Source organism: Oncorhynchus masou, chromosome 33 (assembly GCF_036934945.1).
Source record: "Oncorhynchus masou masou isolate Uvic2021 chromosome 33, UVic_Omas_1.1, whole genome shotgun sequence".
Classification (NCBI taxonomy): domain Eukaryota; kingdom Metazoa; phylum Chordata; class Actinopteri; order Salmoniformes; family Salmonidae; genus Oncorhynchus; species Oncorhynchus masou.
Genome location: NC_088244.1, coordinates 24,368,277 through 24,381,430, shown reverse-complemented (window position 1 = coordinate 24,381,430; position 13,154 = coordinate 24,368,277). Strand labels below are relative to the sequence as shown.

At 45.5% G+C, this 13,154-nt stretch overlaps 1 protein-coding gene across 5 annotated transcripts in view; it reads right to left on the bottom strand.

Annotated features, from left to right (window-relative positions):
- The window catches only part of LOC135528080 (microtubule cross-linking factor 2-like), a 77,599-nt gene that overhangs the window by 53,020 nt on the left and 11,425 nt on the right, over positions 1-13,154 (bottom strand). The window lies entirely within an intron of this gene.

The window sequence follows — 13,154 nt, the reverse complement described above, 5'->3', positions numbered from 1 at the left end:
TTTATTTAATAGATTTTGAATTGTCGCAGTAACACAACAAAATGTGGAAAATGTAAAGGGGTATGAATACTTTCTGAAGGTACTTAACTGTACTTAAGACATTTCAGCTTTTCATTATTTATTAATTTGTAAAAGAAAAATCTAAAAATCTAATTCCACGTTTACATTTTGTGTTACTGTATGTAGGCCAGTGACAAAAAAAGTCAACATTTCATCCATTTTAAATTCAGGCTGTAACACAATTTATTTTTGAAAAGGGGTGTGAATACTTGCTGAAGGCAGTACAGTATATACATTTTTACTAATCAATAGTTGGAGTCAAAGTATCGATATACACTATATTACCAAAAGCATGTGGACACCTGCTCGTCGAACAAATCATTCCAAAATCATGGGCATTAATATGGAGTTGGACCCCCTTTACATACACTCAATTAGTATTTGGTAGAATTTCCTTTAAATTGTTTAACTTGGGTCAAATGTTTCGGGTAGACTTCCACAAGCTTCCCACAATAAGTTGGGTGAATTTTGGCCCATTCCTCCTGACAGAGCTTGTGTAACTGAGTCAGGTTTGTAGGCCTCCTTGCTCACACACGCTTTTCAGTTTTGCCCACAAATGTTCTATAGGATTGAGGTCAGGGCTTTGTGATGGCCACTCCAATACCTTGACTTTCTTGTCCTTAAGCCATTTTGCCACAACTTTGCCACAACTGGAAGTATGCTTGGGGTCATTGTCCATTTGAAAGACTCATTTGCGACCCAGCTTTAGCTTCCTGACTGATGTCTTGAGATGTTGCTTCAATATATCCAAATCATTTTCCTACCTCATGAAGCCATCTATTCTGTGAAGTGCACCAGTCCCTTCTGCAGCAAAGCACCCCCACAACATGATGCCTCCACCCCGGTGCTTCACGGTTGGGATGGTGTTCTTCGGCTTGCAAGCTCCCCATTTTCCTCCAAACATCACGATGGTCGTTATGGCCAAACAGTTCTATTTTTGTTTCATCAGACCAGAGGACATTTCTCCAAAAAGTACGATCTTGTGCAGTTGCAAACCCATGTGCAGTTGCAAACCGCAGACTGGCTTTATTATGGCGGTTTTTGGAGCAGTGGCTTCTTCCTTGCTGAGCGGCCTTTCTGGTTATGTTGATATAGGACTCGTTTTACTGTGGATATAGATACTTTTGTACCTGTTTCTTTCAGCATCTTCACAAGGTCCTTTGCTGTTGTTCTGGGATTGATTTGCACTTTTTGCACCAAAGTACGTTAATCTCTACGAGACAGAACGCGTCTCCTTCCTGAGCTGTATGATGTGGTCCCATGGTGTTTATACTTGCATACTATTTTGTACAGATGAACGTGGTACCTTCAGGCGTTTGTAAATTGCTCCCAAGGATGAACCAGACTTGGAGGTCTAGAATTATATATTTTTTTCTACAATCTTGCCTGATTTATTTTGATTTTCCCATGATGTCAAGCAAAGAGGCACTGGTTTTGAAGGTAGGCCTTGAAATCCATGTCAATTAGCCTATCAGAAGCTTCTAAAGCCATTACATAATTTCCTGGAATTTTCCAAGCTGTTTAAAGGCACAGTCAATTTAGTGTATGTAAACTTCTGACCCACTGGAATTGTGATACAGCGAATGATAAGTCAAATAATCTGTCTGTAAACAATTGTTGGAAAATTACTTGTGTCATGCACAGAGTAGATGTCCTAACCGACTTGCCAAAACTATAGTTTGTTAACAAGAAATTTGTGGAGTGGTTGAAAAACAAGTTTTAATGACTCTAATCTAAGTGAATGTAAACTTCGGACTTCAATTGTACATGCCATGATGGAAACAATTGGTGGTGACATTCTTTAGTCACATAACTACTGACATTGAGCCACTACTAAGAGGCACTCTTTCGTCTTGTCAAAAAATTATAATGCCCCAGGGCAGTGATTGGGGACATTGCCCTGTGTAGGGTGCTGTCTTTCGAATGGGACGTTAAACAGGTGTACCTTCCCTCTGTTCTATTCTACCAACTTGCTAAAATGGCTGTGTTGTTTTCCTGTCTTAAGGATCTGTAATAGGCCTATTATAGGCTTTATACAGTAAGCCTCTCTGTAAAGCTTTTTCCAATTTGAAGTGACTTTGAGGCTAATATACCTAGCCAAACAGGTGTATGACTTTGGGTAACCATGGCAACCACGGCCTAGAGCAACAGCATAGCCAATATCGTGTCAACAGCCAATTCATATTTACTTGTTGCATATCACAGTAAACACAGGAGCCACTGGCAGCATGTTGATGATGTCATGGCCTCTGTCTGGTAGGAAGACAGGGATCTTATTTTAACCACATCTCCCAATAGGCTTCTGGTAAAAATATGAATAGTTAGGCCAACGCAGTCAGGTCAAATAAAATAAAAGGTTATTTGTCACATGCTTGGTAAACAACAGGTGTAGACTAACAGTGAAATGCTTACTTATGGGTCTTTCCCAACAATGCCTTTCCCAACAATGCCTTTCCCAACAATGCCTTTCCCAAAATGGGCCTTTCCCAACAATGCCTTTCCCAAAATGGGCCTTTCCCAACAATGCCTTTCCCAAAATGGGCCTTTCCCAACAATGCCTTTCCCAAAATGGGCCTTTCCCAACAATGCCTTTCCCAAAATGGGCCTTTCCCAACAATGCCTTTCCCAACAATGCCTTTCCCAAAATGGGCCTTTCCCAACAATGCCTTTCCCAACAATGCCTTTCCCAACAATGCCTTTCCCAAAATGGGCCTTTCCCAACAATGCCTTTCCCAACAATGCCTTTCCCAAAATGGGCCTTTCCCAACAATGCGCCTTTCCCAACAATGCCTTTCCCAACAATGCCTTCCCAAAATGGGCCTTTCCCAACAATGCCTTTCCCAAAAATGCCTTTCCCAAAATGGGCCTTTCCCAACAATGCCTTTCCCAAAATGGGCCTTTCCCAACAATGCCTTTCCCAACAATGCCTTTCCCAAAATGGGCCTTTCCCAACAATGCCTTTCCCAACAATGCCTTTCCCAAAATGGGCCTTTCCCAACAATGCCTTTCCCAAAATGGGCCTTTCCCAACAATGCCTTTCCCAAAATGGGCCTTTCCCAAAATGGGCCTTTCCCAACAATGCCTTTCCCAACAATGCCTTTCCCAAAAATAGAAAAATAATAACGCAAGCAAAAAATAGACGGGGTGTGGCGGCGGACTTTACAAATGACCTGCCAGGACATGAGGCCTACCACCCATTCCAACATAATCACAGCTCGGTCTGATGGGCCCTGCTCCTCGTAGAGAATATAAATGTGCCAAACATCAGAAATGGCACGACACATCAATGGGTTTGGGTTTTTCCCCCTGTGAAAATGTCCGACAGGGTCCCTTTGTGTCCTCCGATAAGGAAATATGAAAAGGAGCTGCATGCGAGATCTCTCAATGACTCCCTTCGGTCGTATGCTTAGCTGGAAGCAGTATGTTAATTGAAGCGGAATCTTGCAGCTTTATGAAACACGGTCTAGTGAGCAGATTACTCTGACATAAGTATTTTTCATTCATGTGTAATTCTCCAATCAGAAGCTGTTTAGAATCACACACATACTAAAGCACAAACTATCACACACACAAACACACACATATGTACACCCACATACACACTGGTACAGAACAGATGCACTCTGGAGAGCAATTCATTTTCACCACTAAGCCTTAGTGAGGAAAGGTAAGGCTATCAATAAAACCGTCTATCCCCCCCAGATCCCCCTTCACCTGCCCGTCGAACATCTCATTCCAAAATCACAAGCGTTAATATGGTGTTGGTCCCCCTTTTTTTTTGCTATTCATCCAGAATGTCATTGTGTGCTGTAGCGTTAAGATTTCCCTTCAATGGAACTAAGGGGCCCAGTCCGAACCATGAAACCCCCCCCAGACCGTTATTCCCCATCCACCAGACTTTACAGTTGGCACTATGCATTCAGGCAGGTAGCGTTCTCCTAGCATTCGCCAAACCCAGATTTGTCCGTCCAACTGCCAGATGATGAAGCGTGATTCATCACTCCAGAGAAAATGTTTCCACTGCTCCAGAATCCAATGGCGGCGAGCTTAATACCACTCCAGCCGACGCTTGGCATTGTGCATGGCGATCTTATGCTTGTGTGCGGCTGCTCAGCCATGGAAAACCATTTCATGAAGCTCCCAACAAACACTTATTGTGCAATTTTCAGCACTCGGTGGTCCCGTTCTGTGAGCTTGTGTGGCCTAACACCTCGCGGCTGAGCTGTTGTTGCTCCTAGATGTTTCCACTTAACAATAACAGCACTTACAGTTGACCGGGGCAGCTCGAGCAGGGCAAAAATTTTATGAACTGACTTGTTGGAAAGGTGGCATCCTGTGATGGTGCCATGTTGAAAGGCACTAAACTCTTCAGTACAGGCCATTCTACTGTCAATGTTTGTCTATGGAGATTGCATGGTTGAGTGCTCAATTTTATACACCTGACCGCAATGGATGTGGCTGAAATAACTGAATCCACTCATTTGAAGGGTTGTCCACATACTTTTAGCTATGTAGTGTATAACCTTAACCTTTTAACATTAAAAACATTTGAATGTCTATAAAACAGGATGAAAGAGAGAGGGAGGGGGTGGGGGAGCGACATAAAACAACAGCTAGAAGACCTATGGACCAGGGGGGTGATAAACAGAGCAATGGTTTTTGAGTCTGTGATTCTCTCTCTCCTCTCTTCCCTCTCTCTCTCTTCCCTCTCTCTCTCTTCCCTCTCCTCCCTCTCTCTCTCTTCCCTCTCTCTCTTCCCTCTCTCTCTTCCCTCTCTCTCTCTCTTCCCTCTCTCTCTCTCTTCCCTCTCTCTCTCTCTTCCCTCTCTCTCTCTCTTCCCTCTCTCTCTCTCTTCCCTCTCTCTCGCTCTTCCCTCTCTCTCGCTCTTCCCTCTCTCTTCCCTCTCTCTCTCTTCCCTCTCGCTCCTCTCTCTCCAGGAGAGGAGATGGATAATGTAAATAAAATGACTTCCATCTAACCTGTCAGGTGTCCAGCGGTCTGCATTCTTTCTGTCTGCTGGTTGTGTCTCTATGTCCACAGTGTTTTCACTCTGTAATGAAGAGGAGTAGGAGCCCAGAGCCTCAGGTCGCTGTGTAAGGATCCATTCCACACTTGACATGACTCTTCTCAATTTTCATGTGTATTTTTATTGGAGCATGAAATTACCTTGCGATCCCTTAGGGGGGAAATGTACGTGTGTTTGAAAAATTCAACACAGAGTTTGGTTGGCTGTGCCTTACTCATACATGAGGAAATGGCCCGTGCAGCGCCAAGATGTGTTACATGGATACATGTGTATATGTGTTTTGTGACACAGTCTGTTCTGTATGTGTTTATTTTGTAGAGAGATGTGTGTGTGTCCACCTGGGTGCATGAGCATGTATGTGTCTGATGGTCTGATGTGACATCATCATCATTGCTTGATGAACCAATAGAGGACAAAAGAAGAAAGGCCTACTGTAAACTGGTGAATCGCCAAGGATGACTTTACAGAGGCGTGGAGCGTGAGAGTGGTTCTATATAGAGTGGACAACGAGGGGGGCTTGGAATTAACATTAGCATGAAGTAAGTTAGCAGCATACCACTCTGCATCCCACTACTGGCTTACCTCTGAAGTTAAGCTGGGACGGTCCCTGGATGGGAAACCAGATGCTGCTGGAAGTGGTGTTAGAGGGCCTGTAGGAGGCACTCTTTCCTCTTGTCAAAAAAAATATAATGATGCCCCAGGGCAGTGATTGGGGACATTGCCCTGTGTAGGGTGCTGTCTTTCGAATGGGACGTTAAACAGGTGTCCTGACTCTCTGTCGTCACTAAGGATCCCATTGTACTTGTAAAATTAGGGGTGTTAACCTCTCTGTCCTGGATAAATTCCCAATCTGGCCCTCATACCCTCATGGTCACCTCATCATCCCCAGCTTCCAATTGGCTCATTTATCCCCCTCCTCTTCCCTGTAACTATTCCCCAGGTTGTTGCTGTAAATGATAATGAGTTCTCAGTCAAGTTACCTGGTCAAATAAAATATTGTGCCTGAAATTATGTAACCAGTAAAGATATTTTCTGTCTCTCTCCTTCAGGCATTAGACTAAGAAAAGGTTTCTATATTTACATCCTATATAGTACTGCAAGTCGAAGAAATGCACCTAGTCCATCTGTCCTAAGACAGTGATGTCCTGATCAATCCCAATGACCCATAAAAAAAAACATCCATCCAGTGCCTCCATAACACATCTACTTTGATTCCATGATGGTCCATAACAGGTTTGTTTGTATTTGGCAGAATCCTTGAACACACCCAGTGCAGGGCGCTCCTCATCAAATACAGCTGGCCAGCTACATCATTATTAGGCTAGGAGAGGTTTAGACCAGGGGTAAGCAGCTCTGATTTTATGAGCCAGACAGTCATTATCAGGGAAGGCTCTGTTACGACCTGGAGTTCTGCAGGTCTAGCAGTCTACAGGTCTGTCGGTCTGCAGGTCTAGCAGTCTACAGGTATGTCGGTCTGCAGGTCTAGCAGTCTACAGGTCTGTCGGTCTGCAGGTCTAGCAGTCTACAGGTCTGTCGGTCTAGCAGTCTACAGGTCTGTCGGTCTGCAGGTCTAGCAGTCTACAGGTCTGTCGGTCTGCAGGTCTAGCAGTCTACAGTTCTGGAGGTCTGCAGCACGGTGGGACCCAGTTCAGCCCAATCCACTTTGGCCACTAGCAGGCAGGTGAGGAGTTCTAATCAGAGCACACAGCACGCACTCAGACAGAGACAGACAGACAGACAGACAAATACAGTGACAGTGACAGTGATTGCCCACAGCGACCTGATTGGTTGGCAGGAGCTGAGTGCAGAATCCCAGATTAAACCTCTCAGCTTAACCCACGGAGGAGAAGCACTCAGAACCCACCTAATGCAGCGGAACAGGGTGTGTACTACTGTACGTGTGCCTGTGGTGTCATTTCTGACCCATTTCACTGTAACCTAACTGAATATAATCACCACCGTGTGGGAACTAAAGTGGGCCACAGTGCCACACAGAAGATGGAATATTGTCCAAGGTACCAAAGAAAACACACTGTTGTTCACTGTCCTAGTCCTAACTGTCCACTACTCATCACATGAAAACACCCTTCAGCAGCTCAAATGCATGTTGTGAAATACTGAATAATCAATGGCTCAAGCCCAGAACAAAACCATTCATTCATTGGGAGAAACAACCATGTGACTGATAAGGACGTAGCTCACAATCACATGTCCTTTAGCTCCACATACCTTCTCTTTGCCTCTCTTAGGCTCCTCCCCTTCTCTAGCTCAAGGACATGCTTCCCCCAGCCCCCTACAAACAAAGGACAACAGCCCTTCCTGAAATTCACATATACAATGGGGGCAGGCTCGGTGTCGTCTTTCCTAGAAAAGTAGTGGCAAAATGAGCGGTGGTTGCAAAACAAAGGCAGTGCATTAGGCCCTGTTGGGATTGACTGCTAAAGAAGTCTGTGTCCCTAAGCAGTATACGGCCTTGTTCCCACAAAATCACACTGTTCTGGGGTAATGAGAGCCCACAAATAAACACTGTTCTGGGGAAATGAGAGCCCACAAATAAACACTGTTCTGGGGTAATGAGAGCCCACGAATAAACACTGTTCTGGGGTAATGAGAGCCCACAAATAAACACTGTTCTGGGGTAATGAGAGCCCACGAATAAACACTGTTCTGGGGTAATGAGAGCCCACGAATAAACACTGTTCTGGGGTAATGAGAGCTCACAAATAAACACTGTTCTGGGGTAATGAGAGCCCATGAATAAACACTGTTCTGGGGTAATGAGAGCCAACAAAATCTCACTGTTCTGGGGTAATGAGAGCCCACGAATAAACACTGTTCTGGAGTAATGAGAGCCAACAAAATCACACTGTTCTGGGATGATGAGAGCCCACGAATAAACACTGTTCTGGGGTGATGAGAGCCCACAAATAAACACTGTACTGGGGTAATGAGAGCCCACGAATAAACACTGTTCTGGGGTAATGAGAGCCCACAAATAAACACTGTTCTGGGGGTAATGAGAGCCCACGAATAAACACTGTTCTGGGGTAATGAGAGCCCACGAATAAACACTGTTCTGGGGTAATGAGAGCCCACAAATAAACACTGTTCTGGGGTAATGAGAGCCCACAAATAAACACTGTTCTGGGGTAATGAGAGTCCACGAAAAAACACTGTTCTGGGGTAATGAGAGCCCACGAATAAACACTGTTCTGGGGTAATGAGAGCCCACAAATAAACACTGTTCTGGGGTGATGAGAGCCCACAAATCACACTGTTCTGGGTGATGAGAGCCCACAAAATCACACTGCTTGTTCTGGGGTGATGAGAGCCCACATATAATCACTGTTCTGGGGTGATGAGAGCCCACAAATAAACACTGTTCTAGGGTGATGAGAGCCCACAAATAAACACTGTTCTGGGGTAATGAGAGCCCACAAATAAACGCTGTTCTGGGGTAATGAGAGCCCACGAATAAACACTGTTCTGGGGTAATGAGAGCCCACGAATAAACACTGTTCTGGGGTAATGAGAGCCCACAAATAAACACTGTTCTGGGGTAATGAGAGCCCACAAATAAACACTGTTCTGGGGTAACGAGAGCCCACAAATAAACACTGTTCTGGGGTAATGAGAGCCCACGAATAAACACTGTTCTGGGGTAATGAGAGCCCACAAATAAACACTGTTCTGGGGTAATGAGAGCCCACGAATAAACACTGTTCTGGGGTAATGAGAGCCCACGAATAAACACTGTTCTGGGGTAATGAGAGCTCACAAATAAACACTGTTCTGGGGTAATGAGAGCCCATGAATAAACACTGTTCTGGGGTAATGAGAGCCAACAAAATCTCACTGTTCTGGGGTAATGAGAGCCCACGAATAAACACTGTTCTGGAGTAATGAGAGCCAACAAAATCACACTGTTCTGGGATGATGAGAGCCCACGAATAAACACTGTTCTGGGGTGATGAGAGCCCACAAATAAACACTGTACTGGGGTAATGAGAGCCCACGAATAAACACTGTTCTGGGGTAATGAGAGCCCACAAATAAACACTGTTCTGGGGGTAATGAGAGCCCACAAATCACACTGTTCTGGGGTGATGAGAGCCCACAAATAAACACTGTTCTGGGGTGATGAGAGCCCACAAAAAACACTGTTCTGGGGTGATGAGAGCCCACAAATAAACACTGTTCTGGGGTAATGAGAGCCCACGAATAAACACTGTTCTGGGGTAATGAGAGCCCACAAAATCACACTGTTCTGGGGTGATGAGAGCCCACAAAATCACACTGTTCTGGGGTAATGAGAGCCCACGAATAAATACTGTTCTGGGGTAATGAGAGCCCACAGAATCACACTGTTCTGGAGTGATGAGAGCCCACGAAATCACACTGTTCTGGGGTAATGAGAGCCCACAAATAAACACTGTTCTGGGGTGATGAGAGCCCACAAATAAATGCTGTTCTGGGGTAATGAGAGCACACGAATAAACACTGTTCTGGGGTAATGAGAGCACACGAATAAACACTGTTCTGGGGTAATGAGAGCCCACAAAATCACACTGTTCTGGGGTGATGAGAGCCCACAAATCACACTGTTCTGGGTGATGAGAGCCCACAAAATCACACTGCTTGTTCTGGGGTGATGAGAGCCCACATATAATCACTGTTCTGGGGTGATGAGAGCCCACAAATAAACACTGTTCTAGGGTGATGAGAGCCCACAAATAAACACTGTTCTGGGGTAATGAGAGCCCACAAATAAACGCTGTTCTGGGGTAATAAGAGCCCACAAATAAACGCTGTTCTGTGGGTAATGAGAGCCCACAAATAAACACTGTTCTGGGGTGATGAGAGCCCACAAAATCACACTGTTCTGGGGTGATGAGAGCCCACGAATAAACACTGTTCTGGGGTGATGAGAGCCCACAAATAAACACTGTTCTGGGGTAATGAGAGCCCACGAATAAACACTGTTCTGGGGTAACGAGAGCCCACAAATATACACTGTTCTGAGGTAAGGAGAGCCCACGAATAAACACTGTTCTGGGGTAAAGAGAGCCCACGAATAAACACTGTTCTGGGGTAATGAGAGCCCATGAATAAACACTGTTCTGGGGGTAATGAGAGCCCACGAATAAACACTGTTCTGGGGTAATGAGAGCCCACAAATAAACACTGCTCTGGGGTAATGAGAGCCAACAAAATCACACTGTTCTGGGGTGATGAGAGTCCACAAATCACACTGTTCTGGGGTGATGAGAGCCCACAAATAAACACTGTTCTGGGGTAATGAGAGCCCACGAATAAACACTGTTCTGGGGTGATGAGAGCCCACAAAATCACACTGTTCTGGGGTGATGAGAGGCCACAAATAAACACTGTTCTGGGGTGATGAGAGCCCACAAATAAACACTGTTCTGGGGTAATGAGAGCCCACAAATAAACACTGTTCTGGGGTGATGAGAGCCCACAAATAAACACTGTTCTGGGGTAATGAAAGCCCACGAATAAACACTGTTCTGGGGGTAATGAGAGCCCACAAATAAACACTGTTCTGGGGTCATGAGAGCCCACAAATAAACACTGTTCTGGGGTCATGAGAGCCCACAAATAAACACTGTTCTGGGGTAATGAGGGCCCACAAATAAACACTGTTCTGGGGTAATGAGAGTTCACAAATAAACACAGCAGTAAATAGAAAACACTGCCCAGTCTGCCCACAACCTTCAAGAAAGAGAGAGAGACTGCTGGAGAACAAGAGAGAGAGACTGGGAGTGAAAGTGAGAGAGAGGTAGTGAGAATGAGAAAAAGAGAGGGAAACCAAGTTAAAGAGAGAGAAAGAAAGGAGGGAAATATGCCCTCTCACCATTCAGGTTTCCAATTAAGGGCAGTATCTTCCCTGATTTCCTTCCCCCTGCAAGGACCCCATACATTTAGGCCCACCTCTGTCTCCATTCATCTCAGTTGGAGCTGCTGCAGGACACAACCCCACAACCCATCCCCTCCCTACCACAGACCCCCCTCCATCAAATCCAGCTTCATCACCTTCAGAGGGTCAAAAAAGCTGGAATGGGAATCAATGCTCTTGGAATGAGAGGGGGAATGAGCAGGGATAGGAGATAATAACTTCATCAGCAGTGTTCTGTGTCTCTTTTGGAAAGGGAAGGGGTTGCAATCATTCCACTTTCCTTTGTCCATTTTTGTGCAATGTCTGCTTATCAAACATGTGTCTGGTCATAGTAGTGCAGTAGAACCAGGCAGACAAAACCACTCAAATGTATCTAATCATCATCGAGAGAGAAAGAGCTGTCCTAACTTAACCTCAGCGGTTCCCCGACTCCCCTACTCTTGACCCAAAACTATTTCAATTGGTTTAGAAGTGTGGATGGTTGATGCATTATAGTCCATTTACATGATGAATGACTGAGAGCCTAAAATGTTTTTTAAACAGATTGTCTAATATCACAGGAGGCAGATCAACTAGCAGCAGAACCCAATGGGCTAGCCAGGCAAAGCAGCTGGTCTAATATCACAGGAGGCAGATCAACCAGCAGCAGAACCCAATGGGCTAGCCAGGCAAAGCAGCTGGTCTAATATCACAGGAGGCAGATCAACCAGCAGCAGAACCCAATGGGCTAGCCAGGCAAAGCAGCTGGTCTAATATCACAGAAGGCAGATCAACCAGCAGCAGAACCCAATGGGCTAGCCAGGCAAAGCAGCTGGTCTAATATCACAGGAGGCAGATCAACCAGCAGCAGAACCCAATGGGCTAGCCAGGCAAAGCAGCTGGTCTAATATCACAGGAGGCAGATCAACTAGCAGCAGAACCCAATGGGCTAGCCAGGCAAAGCAGCTTGTCTAATATCACAGGAGGCAGATCAACTAGCAGCAGAACCCAATGGGCTAGCCAGGCAAAGCAGCTTGTCTAATATCACAGGAGGCAGATCAACTAGCAGCAGAACCCAATGGGCTAGCCAGGCAAAGCAGCTTGTCTAATATCACAGGAGGCAGATCAACTAGCAGCAGAACCCAATGGGCTAGCCAGGCAAAGCAGCTGGTCTAATATCACAGGAGGCAGATCAACTAGCAGCAGAACCCAATGGGCTAGCCAGGCAAAGCAGCTGGTCGAGCTCAATACTACAGCAGCATCACTTACACACCCAGACAGGAGCCACATAATACCAATCAATTATTTACAAACCTCCTTTTATTACCTTTATACACGTCTGTGATATTCTCTCTCTCTCTCTCTCTCAACAGAGACATTCCTAACTGACTGAGAACAGAGACAGAGTGGGTAGTGAAGCCAGGGATAGACAGCAGCGGTACCCCGTTTAGCATAGCCTGCCAACCACACAGCCAGCCAGCCAGCCAGCCAGCCAGTCAGCCAGTCAGCCAGTGAGAGTGAGTTTGTTTCGCAGAGCTTGGCCAAGGCTACGGTCAGTTATCAGCCCCCCTCCCTGCTCTCCTCTCATCCATAAAGGGATGGCAGGAGAGAGGGGCCTCTTTTTGTCCACTCCAGATTAGTTAACACAGAGGGAGGGCAGAGATTGAGAGAAGAGGACATTTGATTTCTCCTGAGAGCATTAACTGAGCTTGACGCAATATCTGTAGAGAGTAAAGAGTGTTTTTAACGGAAGCTTTTATGAGGATAGAAAGACTTGCACAAAGCAGCTTCCTCCCACGGTTTTCTATTCAACTCTGTCCAGTAAACATACAGCCAAATGGTTAGCAGTCCAAACAAAAACACAACTCTCTATCAAAAAAACTCAAATCGCCCACTTCTTCATTCTACACAACATACTGGACAACATATCATTGTGGTTCAGTCTGACCATGTATGAGGTCCCAAACTTCAACGTTTTTATTCCAAGCCCGGTGAATTTATATGGACCATTGAAGAAAGCCTACTTAACCTAGCCATCTCAACACAGCGTAACCTATAGCCAAACCCAGCTAAACCCAGTCCAGCTCAGCCCAGCTAGACAAAGCCGTGGTCAACCCAACCCAACCGAGCCCAGCCAAACCAAACTCAGCCCGGCAGTACATCATGTCTTAC